At 42.4% G+C, this 26017-nt stretch overlaps 1 protein-coding gene across 5 annotated transcripts in view; it reads right to left on the bottom strand.

Annotated features, from left to right (window-relative positions):
* Positions 1–26017, bottom strand: part of NAV3 (neuron navigator 3) — a 1326128-nt gene that overhangs the window by 1149436 nt on the left and 150675 nt on the right. The gene's annotated exons all lie outside the window — the stretch shown is intronic.

The raw sequence follows: 26017 nt of genomic DNA, 5'->3' as shown, positions 1-26017 counted from the left end.
AGTGGAGAAGAGGTAAGAGATAAAACAATTTCAGAATGCTAACAGTTAAGGTGTATAGTGTTAGAAGGCATGCAGCACTGAAGAGTGATCGATGGATGGACAGTTCTGAATAAATCATAACCCATTACGTTGCTCTGTGCAACCTGTCATTCCTATGCAGAAGAGGAAGACCATAGGCCCTCCATGCATCATCCAACCAAAACATGAACAGTCCAACCCAAACTCCTAGGTAACATCCCATCTGTATGAAAGTACAAGTAACCCCAATATATATGTCGGCATCGTATCATAGAGGGCATGAAGAACACAGCCAGTAAGATAGCTGTGGGGCACTGTATTCATATTTGAAACAAGACAATGCAGAGCAACAAAGGTTTGAATCCCGGTCCCACACTTAGAGACTGGTCCCTGGGCCTAAGTGTGTTCTAAACGATTAATACACCAACTCTTAAAGACAGCTCTAGGTTTTTTTTAGTAAATAACTTAAAAAAGGGTATCCAGTATTAAGTGCTCTATAAAATATGAATTATTTAATGAATCACTACAAAGCCATTATAGTCACAAGAGATTGCTAACCTCTAGAAACTGACTAGTCATGATGGCCTACTAGTAAAAACCATATCTATCCCACTTCAAAAACACATGTCACAGTTGGTCCTTTCCTTGCACACTCATCTACTCCATGCACTCATGTTCTATCCTTTCTTTTTCTTCTACTCTATCTCCTCTCTACCTCCAATTCTAATTTTCTCTTGCTCCCCCTTCCTCACTGTCCCTCTGATGCTCTTATTTCTACTCCTACTCACCTTCCCTCTCTGCTAAGGCTCTCCACTATCACTCTACTACTCTCCCCTCTCAGATAACTAGATCCCAGCAGTTATTCTCACCCTCCTTGTACTCTCTCATTCAACCTCTTACATACTCTCCTACACTCCCAATTAGCACAACGTATTCACCTAAACATTCAACCAATCATCACTTTCTCTCTCTAAACAATACCTCACATTGTATACGCTCTTGACGATACTCCTCTATGCTCTGCTGCACAGACCTGTTCCCTCTTGGTCTCTCAGTCTGCTGCCTCCTTCCTTGTCAGAAAATATAAGACAAGATTCAGTCCCTGCCCCATTTTTGTACACAGGTCCACAGGCTCTTTGTAACGGTGGCCCTAGTTGAAGAAAGTCACTGTTAGAGTTTATGTCCACATTGGAGGATGTTTCCATCTTGCCAGTTTGACTGGAGCCATCTATGGCTCTTTTACTGTCTACTACCTCTTTTCACAGTGGGTGCTGAAGGCGGGTATTCCTCACAATGACTGTGGGGTAGTTGTATTCTTAGTGGAGAAGAGAAAGACTGGGCAGCATTGTACACAGCAGATATAGGATGATTGTCAGTGGTATTTAACGTTTGCAGGTAGAAGGGACCAAGGATGGGGCACTCCCACCTCCCACACCTTGCCTCAAGGCCATAACTGCCTCTGGTAAATATCCTTTTAGACCTCCTGAACCAGGTTAAGTGGTGCCCCCATCGCTTCCTGAAAGGGTCATATCTTTGACCCTGTCAAAATCATTGGTGAGGTGTAGCTTGGGTATCTAGGCACAGCAGGATAGATACCTAGGTCTGGGCATACATGTCACATGTAGCATAACAAATGCAATTCTGATGATGATGGAACGTTTGGAATGAATCACAACCACTGCCATTGCTTTCGGGAAGAACTGTACAAGGAACACATCTCTGCATCGCTGATTAGGCACAAAAAGACTGGGGTTGATTCCATAAAGAGGGGCATTGCTTTGCAGTTCAGGCTGGACTGCTCCCATTGATACAAATACTGATTTGCATAGCTGGTCCTGTTCTGCAATGGCACAGTTGGGAAAACAAATGTGTGTAAGTTTGCCCGGAGCACTTCTGGTGGTTAAGATGAATTTAAAAAAAAACAGTCAGTAATCAAATATTTTGATTAGAGGATGAGAATGTGCTCTATGTTAAAAAGAAGAAGGACAGAAATAAAGGGTTGGGGTTGATCAGTGGAGCAGAAGCAGACAATAGGAAGAGCGGCAACCCAAACCATTGAAGAAAAAATCATAGAAGGTAGAATAGAGTGGAAGAACAAGAGAACGAGTCCTAGGTCAGAGCCATATGGATCACAGGAAGCATGAAGTGTGGGTTATTCGGTTGAGGTCAGAAGAGGAGGATGTTGAAGAACAAGAGACAAGCAGGTGGAAAGAAGGAGCGACAGATTGTGGAGGTTTCTTCTGGCGAGTAGGGAGTAAGTTAAGGTCATGTGTGATTGAAACAAAGTGTCTGAACGGGAGATGGGTGGAGCGGTAGTTATAGTGCAGAAGAGGAAGAAGTAGTGGAGTGGTAATAGCAGTGTAGAGGTGGGATTGGTAGTTTGGATGGAGGTAATGGCGTAGAGGGAGAAGTAGTAGGAGGGGAGATGGGAGTAGTAGTGTGGAGCAAGGAGTAAAGTGGAGGAGAAGGGAATAGTAGTGTGGAGGGAGGAGTAGTTTGGAGGGAGAAGTAGTGAGTATGTAGGTCTATAAGTGCAGAGGTTGGAGTAGTAGTAAGGATGAGGAAATAGCATCATCAAAGGATTAAGGCAAGTAGTAGAAGGTACAAGAGACATCAGAGGGACAGAGGCTGAATAGAGCGAGATGGGTGGATTGGTAGGAGGGATATTGAAAAAATGAAAAGAAAGGGAGAGTAGAATGTGAGCATTAGAGGAAAAGACTGAATCAAGCACGGTGTCTTCATGGCACAGTTCCCAGATTCCTGTAGATGACTAACAACTGGTTAAAGTAGGGAAAGTTAGGTAGTACTTGAAGGACTTTAGTGAGATATGGCCAAGGGCCTTTTAAGTAACATCTGAGTCCATTTAGCAATTTGCATACTGAAGGTGAGACAGTTAATATATTCTAACCTGGCTGGGGCTGAGGGCATCTGGGCTAGGGAGGACGTGCATTGAGGCGAGAGAGTGAGAGGGATGGTCATAGGGCCCATTGACATTTCAATAAACGGCCTTGATCCCCCTCTGAAATTTGGAGTGATCTGTGTGGCAGTGGGTAGATACCAGAGTGATAACTAGGGTTTTGTAGTCTTTACAGAACACGGGTGAAACGCGGTTTAGGACTGGCAGACTCATACATGTCAGAGATTCAACAAATCTATTGGGTCAAAGTGTAAAATGCAGCTATGAACATTTTCAGAAAAAGGTCAATGCAAATATTCTTGCTTCTTCATTTTGTGTCATAAACAGGGATTCATTGTTATGGACTGGTAGCTCAGTATTTTTCAAATCACATCATATGTAAAACACTGTTTCCAAAAGCCGTTTGGCAATTATATTACTACTGTACAATGGAACATTCGTTGGCTCAGAATCCAAGATGTATTCATCAGTAAAGAGGTCTACATGATCTCTCAGGCCTCCTCTTTCTACGTGTACTGCTACGAAGGCTAACAGATTTGGTTAGAGCTGGAAAAAAAGTCCTTAAATGAGGTATAGGAAAAATTGTATATTTCAAAGTATGATTGATGTTCGTAATTTCTTATTCTTAGAACTTCTGAGTACATGACATTTGAAACTGCCAATTGAAGAGCAGCTATGCTGCACTTCATGCCGAATGAAACCTGGTAACCCTGCAGACGGGAGTGCTCCGGAAGGCCCCAGGCTCATGTATAAACTGCCGCAGCCATCTCCAGGTATAGCACAGGTCTTCAGGTCTCTGCACAAGATTCGTTATAAATATTTCAGAATCTGAAATTACATTGCATTCGTGCATCATGTTTTGAGGGAAACCAGACCCTCCACATGTTGAGAGTGCTGCTCTGAATGGGTGATCCTGGAATCTATTAAGGTATTTACTTCATATATGGCTATTTAGAAATACTTTCCAAAAAAATCAACTCATAGGAGAAGAGGGAAATAATTAAAAGTGTAAACTAGTGAATAATGTGTAAACGAGTGTGCGTTATGATTCAGAAAATGTGAACTCCATTAAGCAGGTTTTCATTCCTTCTGCCACCCCTGCTGCTGCCTTCTGACACTCCATACACAAGAAAAACAGCAATGCTTAAACCCCTCATCTTGCCTACAGCATTTTTTTAACAGCCATCCTCAACCATATCACTTTCATCTGAAGTGCCCACTGTATTGGTCTCATTACAAGTATGGTGGTAAGTCAACAAAAGAGCCGGTATCGCTGCTACTAGGAGTTCTGCTCGCAGTGCCCTTGCAGCCACCAGGTTGGACCTGGTGGCCATACCGGCACCTGTGAGCAGAACATGATGGAATTACCAGTACCGGTGCTACCACCCTCCCCATTCCCATTGAGCCCTATGTGGCTCAAATGGGAATGGGGATGTACCGGGCCGGGCACCCACGAAAGAGCAATTACCGGGTCCGGCTGGGCTGGAATTGCCCGGTAATTGCCTATTCGCGGGTGCCAGACCTGCATGCGAGTTTGGAGGTAGTCTTGCCGGTAAAACCGGCAAGGCTACCCCCGACCTCGTTTTTTGGCCCACTTTGCCCTCCTACTCGTGCAATAATTGTCCCACATGTTATCCTGAATGCTGGTCTACTGATGTCTGTCAATAGTGGCATTGCCATCCATATCCTCAATTATTGTCAGTGGGCATCATGTCAGGGCACCAATTGTGTGGGTGTGTTTTGCATTGCAAACGGTTTCTACTCCACATGCAATGGATTTGAAAAACCAGAATCTGCCTTAGGCAACAGGGATTATTGAACAATTATTACACACAGAATGTAGCTGTATTATGGATTGTGAACATATGGCGCTCCAAGAGTTACATTGTTGTGAGCCTTGATGGGATTAAGGGTACACATGACAAATGTAACTGACGTTTTAAGGCTCGGGAGAAAAACAATACAACAGGCAAAAGAGAAGGTACTGTTAAAGTATATTTTGGAGACAGACAAAGAATAGTGTATAGTATTGTATTGTAGCAGTCATTTATATAGTGCTTTTTTCCATTTATATGGGCTCAAAATGCTTTGTGATAGGAATGCCCTTCAGGGCCAAAAAATCCAGGTGTGCAAAAGTTCTAAAAGGAGGCTTAAGGTGCATGTGTGCATTTGGCCAAAATTAGAACTTTGGAAGGGCTGGCCAGGCTCCAGTAAGCAACCCAAGAGGTCAGGCATGTGGGCTGGTGCAGAGGGAGATCACAATGGAGCGCTGGAGACTTGATATGTACCCAGATAGACCAACATTTGTCATAGGTTGTCACTGTATTCAAATGTTTGGTGTTGAGGCAAGTCTGGTGTTTCAGTGTGAAGCGGTTATGTGACCAGCTAGACTGAATTTGGTAGGGAAGGGCCCACACAGGATGGGCAGTGACGGACCAGAATCCCCTAACCTAAACATCACTAACCCCAGGGTGGGGGAACACACCAGCATAAGCCAGGTACACATATCACTAGAGTAACACAGTGGAAAAGTGCCACTCCTTAACAGGCCTGCCAACTAGGAGGACAATCTACAAAAACCAAACAGACAGGATAATTATAGATATTGAGCACAGAAAAGCAAAGACAAAGAGGTAAAACAACCTGCTAACCCAATTCTAAAACCTCAACTTTCTGCCTACACTACTCGTACAGAAACTCAAACAACCACCTCTCGGCACAGCAGCCTCAATGCATTTCAGCACATTGCAATAACAGACTAACAACACATAACCCGGCACAACAGCACATGGGAATGTGTATCGACCTGAGAACCGCACTTAAGTTCAGCGAACAGTGAAAAGCGAACTGAAGTTGCCAACAGGACATCACAACTCTCACTTTGCTATTCCCACTACACCCTACCAATCCCCCAATCCCACCCTTTCTTCCCACTCTCCTTTTCAGATATGCCGGAGCGCATGGGGACCACTCCGGCGGTGACGGTGCATGGTACAAATACCTTTAGCATTAACATAGTCGTAGCTAAATTTCAGAGTGCGTGGATGGATAGACGTGCCTGTGGTAGTTGTCTACCGGGATGGCGTATTTATACATTCATTGAGTTAAGATGTAGCTTATCTTTGAAGATGCTTTGTCATCAAATCTTCTGTGAGGAAGTAAAAGCAAGCTACCTTCGTAGACTGTTCTTGGCACTGTGAACAGTGTACCCCTAAGTCTACCAAGTGCAATAGACTGGTTGTCCTAGAACATCTTCTAGGTGGGACAGACAGGCTACCATAGAAACTATGTGGTAAGCAATTTCCGAGATAAAGTTCCCCTATGGGTGGGTGCGCGCACCCTTTTACCGATTAGGTGTTGGAGAGGTTTGCAGCGGTGGCAGTGCTTTGAAGGGTAAATCTCGGTACCCCTTCATATACAAGAAAATCAACAAAATAAGTGTAGCCTGCCAAACTGCGCTCCCTCAAAATCAGTCATACAATAGCTCTTAACATTTATCTAATACTGAGGTAATTAGTCCATTGCATGGTAAGAAAAAATAGTGTGAAAAAACAATTATTACATCCCAAGAATGGACACTGCACATATATCAGAAAGTGCATTTAATCACAATTATGAACACTACACGCCACGCCAACACGTGTTTCAGCCCTCTCCGGGCCGTCCTCAGGGCGATTTTGTTGTTACAATGATCAGTGTACTGATAAAGAGCATTAATAAAACATGCCCGTCTGCATGAAGACAATGGGTAAACATATTTCAGCCATTTTGCAATAAACAAATGTATACAAGGCCAAAAATTAGTCCAACACTGTTTAAATCAAACATGGTATAAAAACAATGTCAGCGAGGAAAGAGAAAAGTGGGGGTCAGGGGAGAAGGGAGAAAAAAATTATATATATATAATTAGCAGGTTTAGAAATATGTTGATATAGTACAAACACTCATTGTTAAATTTCCAAATTGTTAACAGTAAACACGCATTGAGGCGTTTTAAGGTTAGTGCTTCGTTCATATAGTAGATTTGGTATCTTTTCTTTCCAAATGTATCCCGTGGTACTTAAAATAGTGTCATTTTGTACTTGTCCAATTTAGAACTTGTTTATATATTCGAGAAACCATGACTTTCAAGCAAACCCCTCGTCATTACGTTACCTCAACTTAGGTAAGCGAAATAAAAATTCTGCTCTGTATAGTCTGTCATTTTAGAAACTTGTAGCTGTAGTGGCTTTACTATTTCAGTATATCAAGTACCCATCCAGTTATAACATGTAATTATAACCGCGCGCAGGCACCAACAATTACACCCTTTGGGGCTAAATGGAATTTGTTACTTTCCTAAATGGATACAAATCAGGCATACTATAATAATAGACTGTCCACTCTTCCGATTAGTTGCAACGACCTAGCCATGTAAATAACCAGTTCTACAGACGTGGTTTTTACTGTTAACAATTTGGAAATTTAACAATGAGTGTTTGTACTATATCAACATATTTCTAAACCTGCTAATTATATATATATAATTTTTTTCTCCCTTCTCCCCTGACCCCCACTTTTCTCTTTCCTCGCTGACATTGTTTTTATACCATGTTTGATTTAAACAGTGTTGGACTAATTTTTGGCCTTGTATACATTTGTTTATTGCAAAATGGCTGAAATATGTTTACCCATTGTCTTCATGCAGACGGGCATGTTTTATTAATGCTCTTTATCAGTACACTGATCATTGTAACAACAAAATCGCCCTGAGGACGGCCCGGAGAGGGCTGAAACACGTGTTGGCGTGGCGTGTAGTGTTCATAATTGTGATTAAATGCACTTTCTGATATATGTGCAGTGTCCATTCTTGGGATGTAATAATTGTTTTTTCACACTATTTTTTCTTACCATGCAATGGACTAATTACCTCAGTATTAGATAAATGTTAAGAGCTATTGTATGACTGATTTTGAGGGAGCGCAGTTTGGCAGGCTACACTTATTTTGTTGATTTACCATAGAAACTAGGCTAAGGGGATTCTCTGAGCGCAATAGACAGGTTACCTGTATCATCTTACTACACATCGTTCACATTCTACAACCACTAACCAAAACAGTCTAATAAGCGTGATATCAAGGTTACCTGCATGTAACCACTGTGTGTTACAATGTGTAACATAAGCAGTTATAAGTGCAATGAGGGTTACCAACATACATCTTCGAGTGTCATGAGCCGGCTAAACATTGTAGGCTTAAATATTCGAAGTGTACCACATGTGTTAACCTGCATGTGCTTTCTTCCAGTTACAATGCGAGGTTTCCCGCATATCTAGGTACCACCCAATGCCTGTCCTACAGATATTGTAAGCAGGCAAATATCAAACTGTCGGGTCCAGTACCAAGACCCCAGAGCAGTGGCAAGCTATCCTAATGGATCTTTAAGCGCAAAAGGGGCAATCCTAATACATCTTCTTGGTGCTATTATCAGTCTGTCCGCAGAGTGCTTTTGGCACGTTGGGTCGGTTCTCCCTGTGATCTCCAGAGTGCTGGGGCCAACACATCATCCTAAACATCAGTGTGAATGGACAGGCTAACAAATGTCCATCTATGTGCAATACTTTTCCCACCCCAACAATCCATCTAAGTGTAGCTAATTTCCTACCCTGCAACACAATTCAATAAAAAATATATGCAAGCTGGTGTAAATTGTCAAGTCTATAGCCAACAAAGTGATCAGCAGAAGGTTTTCAATAAATCTGAAGAGCATTGCCAGTGTTCACAATTTATTCAAAACCTTCCACCCATCACTTTTTTGGTTATAGTTTGGCTCCATATGTGAGAGATGCACCTCACTGATGAGACCAAAAAGGCAGAAACAGGTCTGTGGTTGTTTGTTTTTCTGTGCAGAAGGAACTTAGTACGCAGTTTGGGCTAGACTGCTCCCATTGGTGGCAGTATCAGACTGGTCTGCATATGGCTGGTCCCCTCTGGCACTGGTGAAGACGGGCTACAAATCAGTGGTGTAGAGGGTTGCCCAGAGCATTTCCAGTGCCCACAATTTTATCAAAAACTTCGACTGATTACTTTTTTGGTTATACATTTTCAAGTCTGACAGAAAGTGCTCTATGAAACACTAAGTAGACGAAGTAGCCATCCCACAATACAAAAACATGATATGATTTAAATCATATGTATAAAAGCAGGAAAATGAGCATACAAACTATTGACACATGCATGCTAACAAGTCATCACTTCCAAAGTTATCTACAGCAAACGGTATGATCTTGGGATAAATAGGCCTCACTCCACATTCTCATCTCGAATTTGGGATCACATAGACAGGTCTAAAAACCACAGCAGAAATGTGATACTCGGCATACAGAAATCCACGTATGTTCTTTTTGATGGTGACATTTCGAGATTATCTTTGTATCCTACTAATTTTTTAAGTGCGGGCAAAGTAAGAGGAAAAGCAGAGCATGTTTCACATTATTGCTACTGGGAACACAATATTTAGTGATCTTGTCCTATATCATTGATGTGTCAAAGCTGCATATACAACAGCCTTTCTAATTTGCTACTGTACTCCCTGGCTTGCAAGAGAAGTCAAAGCAAACGTGGTCATCATGTATGAGTGGGAATCAATATGTGCGGCTCTCCATCAGACTTTTCTTGCAATAAAAATATATCGTTTTAATCTTTAAAGATAACCTTGAAAAACTAAATTCAAATATAGAGTAAGATTAGGTGAATGTGTGCAGCTAAATACCCATGAGGGGGCACTTCACGTGAAGAATAATCATTTCGCTCGGGCAACATCTATCAAATAATTGATCACAGAATTAGCAACAAAGGCAGGCTGACTGTCTCCTGATGAAGTCTGCTCTTATCAGGTGGCTGCCTAGATAGTGTTCCCGGTGAAAAGCTATGCCCCAAAGTACTAGCGGACAAGATGAGTCATTTAAAGTGGAACATACCTTATAAAGAACGTGTTGGCTGTCAATTGGGTGGACTCTTTGAATTAATAGCGCAAAGAGCACGTCATATGCAGTGGCCTCTTCTTCAGGGATCCCCAATTAGCGACCCTAACTCCCAGCATATTATTATTATAATCATTATTGCTATCATCATTTTCTATTGCACTCCATCACTGAAATCTCAGGTGCCTGAAAGGTTAGCCATTTTATGAGTAATGTATTATTGGTATCGAAGCAAAATTACTAGGCTTAGTCGGAAATTGGAGACAAAGCTTGAACGAGCCAAGGGTTGATTGCTTTCTAAAATAAGAGCATCTCTGCGATCTCCTTGAGGGTACAAGAAACAGTCATCCATATCAGTCAGCCGCCAATATTTATGCGTATATGTCGTCCCTGTTGACACATTTCAGAAATGCTTGCTCCTGTGTGCCATATTAAAATAATTGGGCCTTGCATTTTACCATGGAATGACCAGTGGTTGGATGTGTGTTGTGTTTACTAAAAGGGGTTTCCAGAGGTGGAAACGGCAGCAGCGAAACGTCTGTCCTTGAGGTCATTAAAAGGCCTCCAGGCTGCCATTTGCCTACTACACCTGGAACTTGAAGAATCATAATGCAACATATAATGTAGGAGGGACAACAACAATGGATTTACCGAACGTATGTGGTTAATTCTTAAATAACTAGACTAGCATGTATGTAATTATTCATTAGTAAAATATATATTAATTTTGCATTATATCAATTGACACTGTTTCAAAACATGGCAAAGTACATAAAAAGGCAGACCCCCCATTCTTCAGGGCCCGGACATACTGGTCTATTAACAAACTGTAGTGATTGGGAGTAGCTTAGAACCGTGTCTTCTAAACCGACACGTGTCGGCTGTCCGAATTTTTAATAAAATCTACTTTTCTTCACTACAATGCGATCTGAAGAGATATGTCGATCAAGACATATACATGTATAATAACTTCTTGGACTGCTTTCATTACGTATTGTGTTAACTTGAGCGCACGGTCCCTACCCACAACCCATAATCCTGCCTGTCTTAATAGCAACCTACAAATCCAGTGCAGGGCAAGATGTTCATCCTGATATCACTGCAGACAAAACATTTTCACACACATGCATGATGAATGACTCTAGGTACAGGCACCAAAAAGAGAGTGGAGACCCCTAATTGTGTTTAGATGGGAAAGTGAATATCTTACTCTTGTAGCTACTGGGACAAGAATGTTAAACCTGTGGTTCAATAGGCACTGGTGGTACATGCCTCTGACGGGGAGTGAATGCACACCAAATATTGATGGCACCCTCATTCTAAGAGGCTCTCTGAACTGACAATCATTTCCATCTTGTAATTTCTTAGGCCACAATATGTGCTGCACTGCATGCTTTAGTGGCTGATTTGATCGCGTACACAGATATTTTATGTAGTCACTTCACTGAACTTAGTACATTTTTTTAAACTTTTTTTTTATTAAAGAACCGAGCAACATTGTTTTTTTTTCTTTGAAATAATCGTGTTCTGCCTTTTGATAAACTTTGGCATTGCATGTTGTTCTTGGTGTGGGTCATGAGATCAAGTTCTTTATCACCTCAACTCTAAATAATACAGCATGGCACGTCTTATGAAAAGAGTGCAGACTCAAAGTGATGCCTGCACACGGAAAACAGTTGGAGGCCCCATGAAACCACTAGGATCCAACAGTAACCTGATAAGATGGCAGAATACTGCAACCGGAATTCTGAGAGGTTTACAAAAGTCTTAGTGCATTTCACAGTCAGCAATAACGTACACATAAAGATCATCCCTGACAGGATAGCCCACACGACCACACCGTAAATTAGTGAAAAAGAAGTGCAACGTTTATGTGCGTGCCACTGGCATGTACTCTTATACCGTGGACAGACAACCGAGTTAACCTCTCTGCTCTGATCAATCTACCAATGCCAGGTTTGGATAGTACAACAACCAACCCAGGTTTTTAAAGTATGTACATCGAAAATCACAAAAATAAGGGGTAATAGTGACACCTGTTATATAATGTGCTAAACAACTGAAAGATCTTTCTTTAAAAAAATATGACATAAACATGAAAGGGAAAACAGGTAAAGAGGCAGATCTCTTCTGCAGTAACATACACACAAAGTAAGCTCAGGTCAAGCAATGTTTCCATACGTTCCAAGTATAACATTCTCCCCTCCATTAACTTTGCTTTGTATCTGGACAATTGTCTCGGATTTGGCATGAACACGTTGATAGCCTGCTGATTGTCAGCATCTCTTGCCGGCCTCCCAGAAGTGCTAATCCTTTGCAAAGTAAGACCTTGGACGGGCCAGCTAAGGTGAGATTTGAATGCTTTTTGTTTGTCTGTTTCCTGAATTCGGAGCAGGCCGGCTCCTTGGAGAGCGTGATTGTCATCACCTTTGGCAATTATCGAGCTTTGCAGAATTCCCTCATCCTGTCCCCTGCACATGCACGTAATGATGAAAGGCTGATGTAAAAAACATGGTGTTTAGTCACTTCATTTCCGAAAATAATGGTCCACCCATGCACGTACTGTATTTTAATAGGTCTTTGGAGCATATTTATTAGTCTTGATCTATCTTTAACCTTCTCCATTGTTGCTCCTACAAAGATACTACAGTGATGTTGTGAATATTGGGTGGAGATCACAAGCATTGTTACATAAATTACAGTTTAAAGGAACACACCTTCAGTGCACATGATAAAAAAAAATCATTCCCATTGAAGGATAAATGGCTGGGCGATGTTACAGTATATCCTAAAAACCAGACGTCATCAGCTCAGGATGATGTACCCGCACGAGACTCACCATCCATAGCAATGGCCAGAACATGGTCTGAAATAATAAATAAAACATGTTCCATTGTGACTGCTGTTGTTTCGCCTACAGGCCACCATCATTTTTTGCTGTATGCAATGTGGCAGGTTGGAAGAAGGAGTCAGAAACATCAAGGGCATTATGAATTCTATTGAATGAAATTGTATGAAAAGCTTGAACTTTCCATATTGCTAAACTGACCACCACGCCCACCTAAAGAAACTAAGGGTGCTTGCCTGTTATCGGAAAGTCCCAAAGTAAAATTGTCCTCGGTCTAAAACTAACTCCACCTGACCCTACCACTTGTTTAACCAACTTAAATTAAGCCAAGAAAAACTTGTTCCCTTCCAGGGCTTCGCGTAGTTTCTGGTAGTCTCCAAATGGAAATGTCTCTCTCTTACACTTGAGTTTCTTTATATAATGTTCTTGGGTAAGCTATGGATATCTTCTCTATGAGCTCTTGTAGCTCTCGTAAAAAGCACATCTAGGCTAAGAGCTCTCTTTAAGGTTATGCTGCTTAAAGTTTGTTTTGAGAAAGTCTCTCAAACTCTTGTTCTCACATATGACCCTTTTACAGTGTCTCAATTCATCATTGGCTACTTTGCATGGGACCTGATCCCCTTTTTGATTTCACCACTCCAGGGGTCTCTCTTTTATTCTCTTTCTTCTATTATCTGGTTCTCGTTTTAATGTTATTTCATATTCCTCAGAAGACGGACTTAGGCTTTGCTTTATCCACTTGTCTCTTTGTTCATATGGCATGTTCCCTTCTTTCTAGGGCAATTGTCCCTAGCCCCTCTTTATTCTTCTCATGGGGTTATCTGTTACTTGTTTTATGATCCTTTCACATTGACAATCAAACAACTTTTTTCCTCGTATCTCATCTTTATGACTGGGACGAGTTGCACTCTTCATTTACTCTTGCCAGCCTCCTGTTTTTCCTGTGGCCCCGGTACCCTGATATGCATAGAGAATGTTGCAAGGCTCGGCACGCACTCGGTTTTCCCATTCTGGCTTTTCGATAGCGTCCCCTTCTCGTCTTCCCCCCAGGCTGCAGCCATCTGCAGACGTGGGTGACCAGGGGCTTCTCACAGTCCCTGTTTGGTGGACTCTGAGTCGTTGTGCGCCGGTCTCACCCACCATGGGATGTTTGTGGTCATGCCACTAATCTCTCATGGATACTCTTCTCTTCTCAGGCAGTGGTTTTGTAAGAGGATTCAATCCAGCACTACAGCTAAGTCAATGCCTAGTCTGGGATACTGAATGGAAACCCTTATTGATATATCTTTATGTCTAGTTCATGAGTTCTGGATGACTACCCCTATATAACACCCCTCTCTTGGAATCCCCCTGACCCCACTGAGCCAATAAGTAGTTCTGATTTGCAAGTTTAAACGGTTTATTTGATAATTTAAACAATATATATATATATATCACACTTTATAATAAATTAATAATTGAATATCACACTTAATCTGAGCAGTAATCAATAATGGATAGTCCGGCACTAGCACACTTCTTTATAATCAATGATGAGTGGTTATAGGATGGATACGATAGCAACAATACTTTTATGGTTTCAAATGGATGCAATGTGGAATGAAATGCAGTACAGAAAATAACTTGATAGGATTTCAGCAAAAGACAATGTAATCACTTTCTTGGACAATTCACCCCCCCCCCCTTAATGCAATGTAAGGAGATGAATAGAATGGGACTCAGTTCTTAGGAATGCAATCAAATAGAGTTCAGTTCAATTCCCCCCCAGCAGCTTATACAACAGATAGGAGTTTTGAAACACAGACCCAAGTGCTTTGAATATGGTGACAATGCAGTGAGAAATATGCTGAAAATGCTTTTAATTCCCTTCAGGAGGTTCAGGGTGAGTGGTATCTAGTTAATATTAGTCCAGGCTCACTCTAGCAATGATTCAGGGATGGTTCTTAAGAGGCAAACGAAATTTAGTAGTTCAGGCAAAAGCAGCTATCTTTTTACAAGTAAAGAAATCGGGCCAAATCGCAAATCGCGGCAAAATTCGCGGGTGCGAGAATTGTGATTACGGAGAAAGTATAAGGAGTAGGAAGTCGGTTCTAGGCTCGTTGAAAAGCTGAGATTCTAACGGTTCCAACGGTTCCAGAGATACGGACGATTAAATAAAGGTAGTTTTTCGGATTTGAAATTTTAAAAGTTCAAAACGACAGGTTACAGCTTGCAGCTAGAAAATGACAGGTGACAGCTTTGCAAAATGACAAGTGACAACTTCTAGGAGGCAGTTCTGGTTAGATTAAAATAGTTTGGATTAGATTATTTTAACTAAGAGATTGGTTCTGCACAGTTCTGCTAGGTACTCACAATATATTTTAAAATAGGCCTCGCCACGGATCTGGTCAGGTTTTGGACTGGACTCCGGTTCTGGTCTCGGCACTTCACAGTGCTCTGGGTCAGCTCTCTGGTTCTGCTAACAGCGGTCTGGGTCACTCTGGATCTCTGGCCTCTGGTTCTGGATACTGCTCTGCTTTCTCTGGGTACAGCACTGCTTCTGGATCTTTCTGCACAGCTTTCTCTGGATCCAGCGCTGATCTGCACGGCTCCTGGTTGCTGCTACCGCTGTTAGGTTTGCTGGATGCTGAGGCCTACTGAGAAGAGTTCTCAGTTTGTGGGTTTAGGCCCTTGCCTTGAGTTCTGAATCAAGTTCTTTGGAGTTTTAAAGTCTAAGTGTTGGATCTAGGATCTTCTGGATGTTGTGTGGTCCGGCAGAGCGCGTTGCAGCAAATGGATTTGAATGTCCTCTCTAGCTTCCAGTGGCTCTTTTTATGTCTTTTGAAAGTGGGTGTGTGTGCAGCATCACTAGCCAGCCCCTCTCTCAACTGCCCATTGGTCAAGCTTTCCTTTCTCTCTTGATTGGGGAAAAGAAGTGGAGTGTCAGAGCGATGTCATTTAATGGCTTGCAGAAAGGACACTCCCCTGTCAAATTACACACAATCTATATTTGACCTAAAGACATATTTCATAGATACACAGTGGTTTGAAATTACATGCACCCATCACATATCACATGAGGTATACCCTGTTCAAACTCTGCTCTTCCTGGGGGCTTGCATTCAGAAATGGCAACATTTGGTGCTTTTTAGTGGGTTTTGCAACATCGGATTCTTCTCCAGATTTATACACATGTACACGGCCTGTCCATACATACTCCAGTAAACTCCCATGTCTCTAGCTTAAACACAGAGTCTGTAGTATACATAAATAGCAGGGTTTTGCCCCAGAACATCACACAAATTCCCAACGCGTCTTAAAACGTGCAGAGAAAAATCACAAGAATTATGGTATCATTTAAATAATTTTGACAAGTCCGCACCATGAGTTATACATCTTTCTTAAAATCACATTCTGGCCGACAGGGGTGTGTCTTCCCAGGTCACATGGTGGAGAAACCAGTTTATCCAGTTTCTGCCAAGCTCAGAGACCCTGCCCCTCCCAGCTTCTGCCAAGAGGAAGCTATTTTATGGCCACCCTAATAAACCATCTGCCTGGGCCCAGGACAGGCCTTTGTTCAACTCCCTGTAGCTGCTCCACCCCTAATCTAATCAGAGAGGTGACAACTCCTTTTGGCAAGGGGAAGAGTGCCTGAGCAGGTTTTAACTCATGTGGGGGTAGATGTCAGGCAGAATTCAGTTTCATTAAGCCAGGTTTCGATAAAATGTCACTTTTTGTTCCCCAGTTTAAGTCAAGACAATTTTTACATATGCAGCTAGAATGCTGATTCTAAGTTCAAAACTATGACATTTCAACAGTGACAAACTATGTGACACTCAAAGTAGGTCACTCAGTTAATTTAAACATTTTCGATTTTTGGTAGTTTTCAATCCAGTTTCAGTTAGGCTGCTGCAGACCTGCAGAGCTCAGCCAGTCTTGTTATAAACATTGTTTTGGGGCTCTTCAACTTCCCAGATTTAGTATGCACACATTCTTCATTCTGCCAGATGTCCGCTGGTGTTCAGTGAGATTTTCGGATATGTTGCAATGTTTGAAAATAGGCATTTTGAGCTGGCATTCAGGGAAACAAAAGGTGATTTTAAAGTGCGTTTTTTCCTTTGGCACACATTTCACTCATGGCACCCCAGCCCATCCTGCTCACACTGGTGGGTGGCAAGTTAGGCAACCATTTTAGTGTGCACAAACTGCGTGGTTCTCCTGGATTCTGGCGCACATGTGGGCTTTTTGGCCATCTTGGATTTTCTAAGCCCACAGCGCCAAATGTTGCAGCATGATAGCTCAAACGTGGATCAGCACACCCAACAGTTTCCCCATTGCTATTCTCACCAGCCTACTGGCATCTCACTGTGGCGTACCTCACTGATTCCAAAGCCGCTGGTTCCGCAACTTGTTTCTGCTGCACCCCTCCATGGCTGATCACGTCCGGGGGCTTCCCCTGTGTACCATACTCTCTCCTCCTCCTTCCACCACTTGTCTCAGTTAAATACACATCTTGTCCTAAAGAGACATCCTCTTATTATTTTTCTGATAGATTCACTTCAAAATTGCCTACAGCCAAATATAAATATGCTGTATGCTTTTGTAATGGTTGTAACACAGTAAATGCATTAGCTCATTATGGAGGAATCCATTGTGGATTGTGTGCTAGGTTTCTTTTATCTCGTTTTATTATATGAATGCATTTAGATGTTTATTGAAAGGAACCGCACCATGCAGGGTAAGCTTTGAATTGTTTTTATTAATGGAGCCCCCACGGAGCCAACAACAACTCGCTCACTTCGTCTCCCTCTTTCAACCGCCCTGCTTCGGTCACGCGGCAGCCTCTGCCTGAACAACAACAAGGCCCGCTCTTTATGCTTCACCAGTCACTTTGTGGCAATAGGGCTTGTCCTGCTTGTCCTCCCTATCCCTCATCCAATGGGAGGTACTTTACCAATGCTTGAGTGGATCTCCCCCTCTCGTTATGCTCTACCCTATCCCCTTCCTGCTCCTCACCTCGATGTCCAATGGGAGCTGGGTGGGCGTTACCAAACAGGAACGACTGCGTGTCAGCGCTGGCAGCTCAGGGCGGGAATGGGGAGACCTTCCACCTGCAGCGCCACTTCACACTGCCGGCGGCGCTGCTCCAATCGGTCGCTGTGTGATCAGAGCGCAATGCTGAGGAGCCTGCTACGCCGCGGCTCCGTCCCCGCTCCGCCTCATCGGGAGAACTGTTGCAGATGCGGTGTGCCCTGTGCCGCCCGCACTCCGTGGCGAGCTCCGTGGTATGGATTACCTCGTCGCCAATGAAAGGAACCGCACCATGCTGGGTAAGCTTTGAATTGTTTTTTATTAACAGAGCCCCCACGGAGCCAACAACAACTCGCTCACTTCGTCTCCCTCTTTCAACCGCCCTGCTTCGGTCACGCGGCACCCTCTGTCTGAACAACAACAAGGCCCGTGTGACCGCAGCGAGACGCAGAGCGCGAGCAACAGATGTAATTCTCGAAATTTATCCTGAAGTCCAATGTATTGATTCCTAATCATTTCTTTCTTTTTCATTATTCCCTTTGTTGCTTAGGAAAAATGGTACACTTAATGTTTGATATTAATTGTATGGAGCATATTTGTAGGACTGGTGTGAAAAGTTGAATTACTGAAGCACACCAAAAAATGCATGGGTGAGGGTGGGGGAAGAGATGGGAAGGGGAGTGTTAAAGTTCATGTTTATCACATACCAATAAAAACTTGTTTTAAAAAAAGAAAAAAAAACATATAAGGAGATTACCGTTGCCAGGGAATTATAGGCATGAAATACAAATTCTTACGATATCTTGATAAAACTTGTGCTTGCAATGTCCTTATTTCAGGCCTAGCTAGAAATGTAATCAGACAATCCCTAGTACTATCATAACATCATTATTACAGTTAAGTTGGATGTCACAATGCCTGCTGCCAAGGACAGCACACTATTTGAAAATCAAAGATCAACAGAATGTCAACTGTCACTGAAATACTAAGTCATGAAAACCTTTTAAGATTCCCTTCTTTTTAACCAATTGTTTTTGTCAATTTAGAGTTACCGGTAGATTTGTAAAAATGTAGCATTCGTGGTCATTTGTTTTATTTAGTGAAGTGCTGGAATCTAGCATGAGGAAGAGGAACCTGTATGTTATCTCTTTATCTTTGGACCACGACGTTTGCATTTTAATATAATTAACAGTAATACTTTTTTGCAATACAGTGTAAACTATATATTAGAGCACCTTTTTCAAACCACAGTCTACAATCATTCCACCTGTAATATCTCTTGCATCAGAGTGAGCAAGATGTCAAGCACTAAAGATGATGATAATGATGAATTTTAAGGAATAAAATATTCCATAGCATGCAACAAAATGACGTTAAAGGTCACTATGGAGTTCTGTAACCTTCAGCCATTGGCCTTGTGACTATTTGTTTCTTAACTCTTTGTGGCTTGCAATATCCTTATGAAGTACAGTTGAGGTTTCCGTATCCCAAATGTGGTGTTCGGTAAATGAAATTATGCTCCATGTAGTATCATAGGTTAACACAGTTTAAACGTATGATCAGCCTATTAAAGGTAAAGACATATTTTGAAATCTTAAGACAGGAAGAACTTTAGCACAGATGTTTGTTACATTGAGGCATCGGTTTTGGTTGCTAAGCAAAAAGTATGAAAATTAAAGTAAAGCAATGGCAATTTTGTGAAATGTTATTGATGTAAAGGGAAATTATAATGGAGTTTGGCAAGTTTAGAAGTTCGCATTGTAAATATCGTACGTTGTATGGTTTCAAGTATTAATCTCACAAGCAAGCTCTCAGAGGATGACTCATGTGCTGAGTCATAGGATGGATTGCAGGAGTGCCATTATGGGTGTTGCATCATGTTTAGGGGTAGTTTCAGGCTTCTCAAATACTGCCAGCTGAATGTGTAATCATTACAGTGGTGGCAAATATATGCATAAGGATGTCCTCAATGTTGGAATCCCTATTGATGGCTCTCACAACTGCACATGCATCTGTCAGCAAGCAGCAAGGAAGCTGCCTGATAAAAATTGATTCACCGCATTTCTTTCTGTACTTAAATCTGTCCCAGTGACATTTGCTTTCGTATGTCTTTTATTTTATTTCAATACATCATTTATTTATGTATTTATTATTTATATAGCGCAACCACTGACCAGCCACCACCTAATTTTCCCAGGCTATTTCTGCACTGTTTTTGGTCTTGTGGAGGTAAAAGCGCATTATAATCTAGCAGAGATGAGCTCTAGCTCACTGCCATCAAGGTCATTCTGCAGCCCCCATCATTTCTGTGGCACTGGGTAACCTTCCAACTGCACCATTCAATCACTCACTTGTTTTGGGATTTGATACTTTGTGAGTGGGTGGAGGCATTAGGTGATGATCAATGATATGACAGGAACACATCACTGAACACTCCCTATCAGGAACCATTTCAGGTGGAGCAGTTCAATGGTGATTCAATTATCTGGCCCATTTTTCAAAATCTTCCTCAAGAAAATGGTTTCTACAAGAAAATCTATGTTGACAGCCACAATCAGATCACCTCTTAAGGTAATTGTCTCCTCCCCAGAGATTGCTAGGCTAACCCAATTTTTTTTTAAAAAAAGTCCAGACATCATGCTGGGGTAAAAGCATTTAAAGGAACAATTAAAAAACAATGCTAAGATTCACTCTTTAAAAACACTGGGCCTCATTCCGAGGTTGGTGCTAGTCATGGTGCTACTAGCACCGTGACTAGCACCATTACCGGTACCGTGTCCGCCCTTGTTCAATGGGGACTTACCGGTCTAGTCCGACCTTTGCGGGACCGGTAAGTCCCCATTGAAAATGTCAATCCCCATTCCCATTTGAGCCCCCATAGGGCTCAATGGGAAGGGGAAAGGCGGCAATAATGGTACCGTAAATTACGGTACCGTTATTGACACCGGTATCTGTTTGCGGGTCCCGTCCTTAACGCCTACTAAAACCAGGCGTTAAGGGAAGGACCCGCAAAGGGACCTCGGAATAGGGCGCAAAGGGATTACCGGTACCGGTGTCCTTACCGGTGCCCGGTATCCCTTTGTGCCCGGGTCGTAATGACCCCCACTTTAATAGTGTATGCTCATAGAGGGACAAAGAAAAACAAGAGGCAGGACATAGAAATGTAACACAACGGTCTCAACTTTCTACTTTAAAAAATAGTACATCAATCTGCATAAGCTTTCTGAATATATGTATCTATATTCAGTCGTTACTTCTAAATAAACCAGCAATGACAAAGCCACTATTTCTTGCTTTATAACTGCAGAGGATAAGATGTGTTTGTAAAGCCCCCATGGGCCAGAAAAGCTGTTCTACATTTGCAAAACCAGCCCTATTGGCTTTGCCAATGTTTTTTATGTTATTTTTGCCAAGGAAGAGAATTCCTGATGTGTTCCCTTCATAATGTTTGACAAATTGTCAGGCTTGCGGTTTGCTCGCCAGCCTTCTTTTAATTCCACTGACCCGCACAGCCTGTTATGCATGCTCTAGAAATCAGGCAGGTCTCTGTTGTATACTTGTGATGCCATATTGTTTGGAATAGACACTGTTTTCTTCAAGAAAATCATATTATATTTATGCAAGATGGATTTGAACCTTTAGGCCCTTTTAAGCGAATTTGCGCTCTATGGGATGGATGGGGATGTAGAAGTTACTCATACATCAAGGATAAGACCGACTCAGGAAGTTGGCAAATCTTCAGCTGTTTTATCAACAATTATCTAAAAGAGGTAGTACAACAGACATCAACCGTCATCTCACATCATATCTCTCTAAGCAACAGATGAAAAACATTTTTTTATAACCAAAATGTGTCATACGTGATGTCCCACTACGTGGCAAAATAAGAAATCTTACGCGAGACTGTGATAACCTTAAGGGGAAAATCTAGGTATACTTTCTATGGGGTATAGGATTGTGATTGGATCTCTAAGGTCAGGCGGACAGCTATGCCCACCCCTAGTGCAAGTCATCTTCGCTGTCATGAAAAACACAATATTTCATTGGCTTTCAAACTTTAGGGCTCATTGATACATGGCCCTCTACAATTGGTTGGCACGCTTGTACCCTTCTGGAACATTCCACTTGCTAGCATCAGGCAAGCTGGTACCCCAGGTGCTGCAGGGTTTGACTTGACCATCCCTCCCCACCCAATTAGCTCAACATCATCATCACTCCTACTTTTGCCATTCAAATTAGTCTTTGAACTCGGCTTTGCAAGGTATTGCTGCACCTGAAATAGAAGGGAGTGTGAGCATGGTCTTATCTTCAGGTCTTAGTGTAGCTCTCCCAAAGACTATTTTCATCTAACCCATGTGACAGCAGACTGTGTTTTTAACTCCTTTGTTGCATTTAACACTATTAAATTAATAAAACCTGGCACTTCTAGTGTTTTTCCATTACACCTCAACAGGAGCTTGTCTTGCTTCTCATGTTCATTGTATCTTCTCAAACAGATAACCAGTTTCTTGGCTGCCCCAACTCTTGACAATGGGACAGACAACCTTTCTCGAATCTTCACTCATCAGCTGTTTTCTTCTACTGCGCCACACTTTCACCTCTTCTGTTCATGGGGTTCTAGCATGCTAAAACACGTCATGGAACATCCAGATTCTATACACATATACACATAATGGCTGCACTGCCTGCAGTCAATTCACTACGTATAGCCAGCCTTCAAGATTACTTTGTCTACTTGCATTTCAGCATCTGTACAATTATAAAATGGCTTGTATTTTCTTCAGTGCTTTCTGCACATGCAATCTTCATTTTGTACATGAAATGTTACTCAATTCTTTACTTCACCATCAAATTCTATAAAGTGCATATACTCTCTTCATTGGCATCTCTTCTGGGTGCATAATTTCTGCTTCATGTGACATTGCCAGTCTTCTCTCTCATCTTCACACTTCTTCTGGAACCTACTTTAAAAGACTGTAATTTCTCTGTAGGTACATAATATAGGGCTTTCCTAATGGATACCTTATTTTGAGGACTCTTCGTGGTATAGGGACAATTATTGGCATTGTGCATGTCGCATTTTCCGGTTTCCAACATATAGGCAAAATAGGGGTGGGACTTCTGGTAGAGGCACTTGACTCCTCCTCTACAGATCACGAAGAGTTGAAAAGATAACTTTGACGATTATACAGTGGTCTGAGCAAAAGAATGGTCACCATAAGTTGGCTATGTGGGCCAAGGCCAGTACCCTCATTTTATCAAGAGGGGATGGGGATCTGTCTCAGCCAGGGATGGGAGGCCTATATGTGAGAAATCCAGATCCAGTCCTACACCTGAAGAAGGTGGCAATTGAGAGGGCAATAGTTACTGCCCCTATTGCCACATTCTGTTTCTGAGCAGTCTGCATTTGTCTCATGCCATACCTCCGCGACAAGAAGCTTGCCAGGGTTTTTACATTTTTATTAATGACAAACCATCAGAACAAGAAAATAACAAGAAACCTCAGAAGGAGAGCCCTTATCCAGTGCCACACTACAACTGCAGAAAGATTGAGACAAGACAACCAGCCACCGGCTCCCCAATATTCAGCAAACCACCATGAGCAAAATAAAGCCAGCAGAGAGAAGAGCGCAACAACAACATCCACATGCGGTGGACAAAGACACTGTCTAATGCTGCTGAGTAATAGCAGCAAGCATGCACAGCCAACACTGAGCACCCTAGACCTCCAGGGACCAAGTTGGGGATCCATACCCTCAGAACTATAGGACTTACCTTAGGGGCGCCAGAAAAAAGGAACCTTAACACCAACAAGAACATTCAACTTCCCAGGAAGCCATTGCTATTGTGCAGTTGGTTCATGAGGAGGAGGTGGGTGGGGCTTAACCAGCTACTTGTAACCTTTGCTTCTGCCACATCTATGGCTGGGAAGACACGGATAGATTGACCGGGCACAGAGAACCAATGCATAGATACAGAGGGGGATATAAATGACAAGCAGGAAACAAAGTGTGGGTTGTTCAGGTGAGATCAGGGGTGGAAGGGGTGGAAGACGAGGGGACCAGCACAAGGGATGTTAGGCAAGATTGTATGAAGTAACCCTGTGGGAGACTATACCAGTCTTGTCCTCTTGGTATTAGGTAACCCACCTATTGGTATAGGTCTGTACTACACAAGTTGGTAGAGTGACTGAGCAGCCAGACTTATCTCAAGAGGGGTAAATGTGAGCTGTAGAGCTGTAGCATCGAAATCCACACATACAAGTATCCAAATAACAGTAATACTCAATGCTTTCTAGTAAAATATTTATTTATTTAACAGTCAGTTTTAAATAAGCATTCTTTAAAAAGGGCAAAGTGCAAAATAAAAATATACTTCATAACATGTTCTCAGAATCAAGATACACAAGTAGATACTCGTTATGTTTTCTATACACTTCCTACACCATAAGGTGAACTTCCATTACTAGGACAGTATTGGTATTTAAATATCACTTTTGTACTTGGTAAAATTCTGAGGTTGTGGACGGAATAGGTAAAGGGAAAGAAAAAGGTTAACAGGTTCTCAGTAATGTGAGCACTTTTCAATATCCCAATGAAGTATAGATATAATATTTCCCAGCAATAACAGTTTTAAACAAGTTACCACCTACACGGGACAGTTATACTCGAAGTCAATGGGTCAGAAAATTCTGCAGGGAGCCAGGACAGCCAAAGTCAATTTGAAAAATTTCTATGGAGGGGAGGCACTTCTTAGCACAAAAGTATTGCACAACGTTAGAGAGTTGCTAGTAAATCACTGTTGGGCCACAAGCTGTTAGATCAACTCTGCAAAAAGCAGCTACTGCAAGTCTCAAGTGAGATAATGCAAGCTACAGACTAAGAGGTAAGTACCCCTTAGACAGCACAGGATCCTTAGGTTTGAAGAAGAGAATCCAACTGGCTTTTGTTCTGGCTTCAGGGTTGCAGATCCTGGGTTCCTGGACCTCAGTCATGGGGACAAGAGGGAGGACATCTGGAGGACTCCTGCACTGCAGTTTGAAGGTCGGCAGCAGCTACAGGCTTTTTTCAGTTCAGCAGCACTTTGTGGTTTCAGCTACCAGCAAATAGCACCACCACAGATCCTGGACACTTGATGGACACTTTTCACTACTTGAGTCCAGCATTCTGGTAAGGTGACTCGAGTTTGGGTTGCCTGCTTTGGGAGGGTCCTCAGGATCTTCCTGGAGCTCTGGTCCAGCTTAAAGATGATGCATTCAACTATGGATTTCTTGACCTGTGACACTCGGTTCCAGCAGCAGCAAAGAAGTAAAGCCAGCTGGGGAAAGTCTTCCTGCAAAGTTTGTCTTGGGGTTAGTTGGTCCCACTAACCCAAGGGAAGAATTCGTCCTCTCCAGAACTTCTCTAGACGATTCATAAAAGCAGTTTCAGCACTGCAGCAGGGCTTCACTGGGCAGTTCAATGATCCAGGAGGATGCAGCAAGCTTCTCTTCATTATTCCTTCATCAGATGTTTCGTTCAGTGGTCAAATCTTTCTTCTGTTCAAGAAACCTCACCTTTTATGCAGGTTTCTCCCATTCATGCACAGCCTATCTGTCACTCACACAGCAGGGTTCCAGCCAATCACAACTGGGCACATTCAGGTTAACAAGGAGTCTAAGGGCAGGGAGTTTCAGGAACCTCCCTTGCTTCCTGCCCTGCCAGACACACTGGAGCCAGTGGCAGGGTTCAGTACTGAAGCCCGCCAAAGGCAAAACAAACAAAAGGGTAAAAACCTGGTTTGGCGTGCAGAAGTAAACCCCAAGAAAGAGCTCACAAACAAGAAATGTCAAAAAAAGAAGACCAGGGCTATTTTGACACAATGGTCACCCATGGGTGCTGTACTGCAGCCGAGGGTTCAGCCTGCGGTAGAAACGCACAAATGTAGGAAAAACCACTGCCACCAGCCATTTAAAATCACGAGGTAACATAAAAAATGTTGCATGAGCAAGTAGGAAAAGGGGCTACTAAGTAACTCCCCAGCGCTCCACATAAGATGGGGTGTGCTGGACCTACATAGAAAAATAGGTAAGTAAAGTCAATTTCATTTTACTACTCTTGGGACCAGTAGTTTACTCAAGAGAAGGTTTTTAAAACTTATGAGAAATCCAAGGGACTTATCTGTGACACTGCACTGAAGGTTAAAAAGTAAAAAGTCCTAAAGTCCAGCAAAAGAGCTGGGAGTCTCTAAGGTTGAATGGAATTAGCACAGAAATTAGAATTCT

Source organism: Ambystoma mexicanum, chromosome 12, assembly GCF_040938575.1.
Source record: "Ambystoma mexicanum isolate Mex_15411 chromosome 12, UKY_AmexF1_1, whole genome shotgun sequence".
Classification (NCBI taxonomy): domain Eukaryota; kingdom Metazoa; phylum Chordata; class Amphibia; order Caudata; family Ambystomatidae; genus Ambystoma; species Ambystoma mexicanum.
Note: the sequence above shows the minus strand (reverse complement) of the source record. Positions and strands in the feature narration are given on the sequence as shown.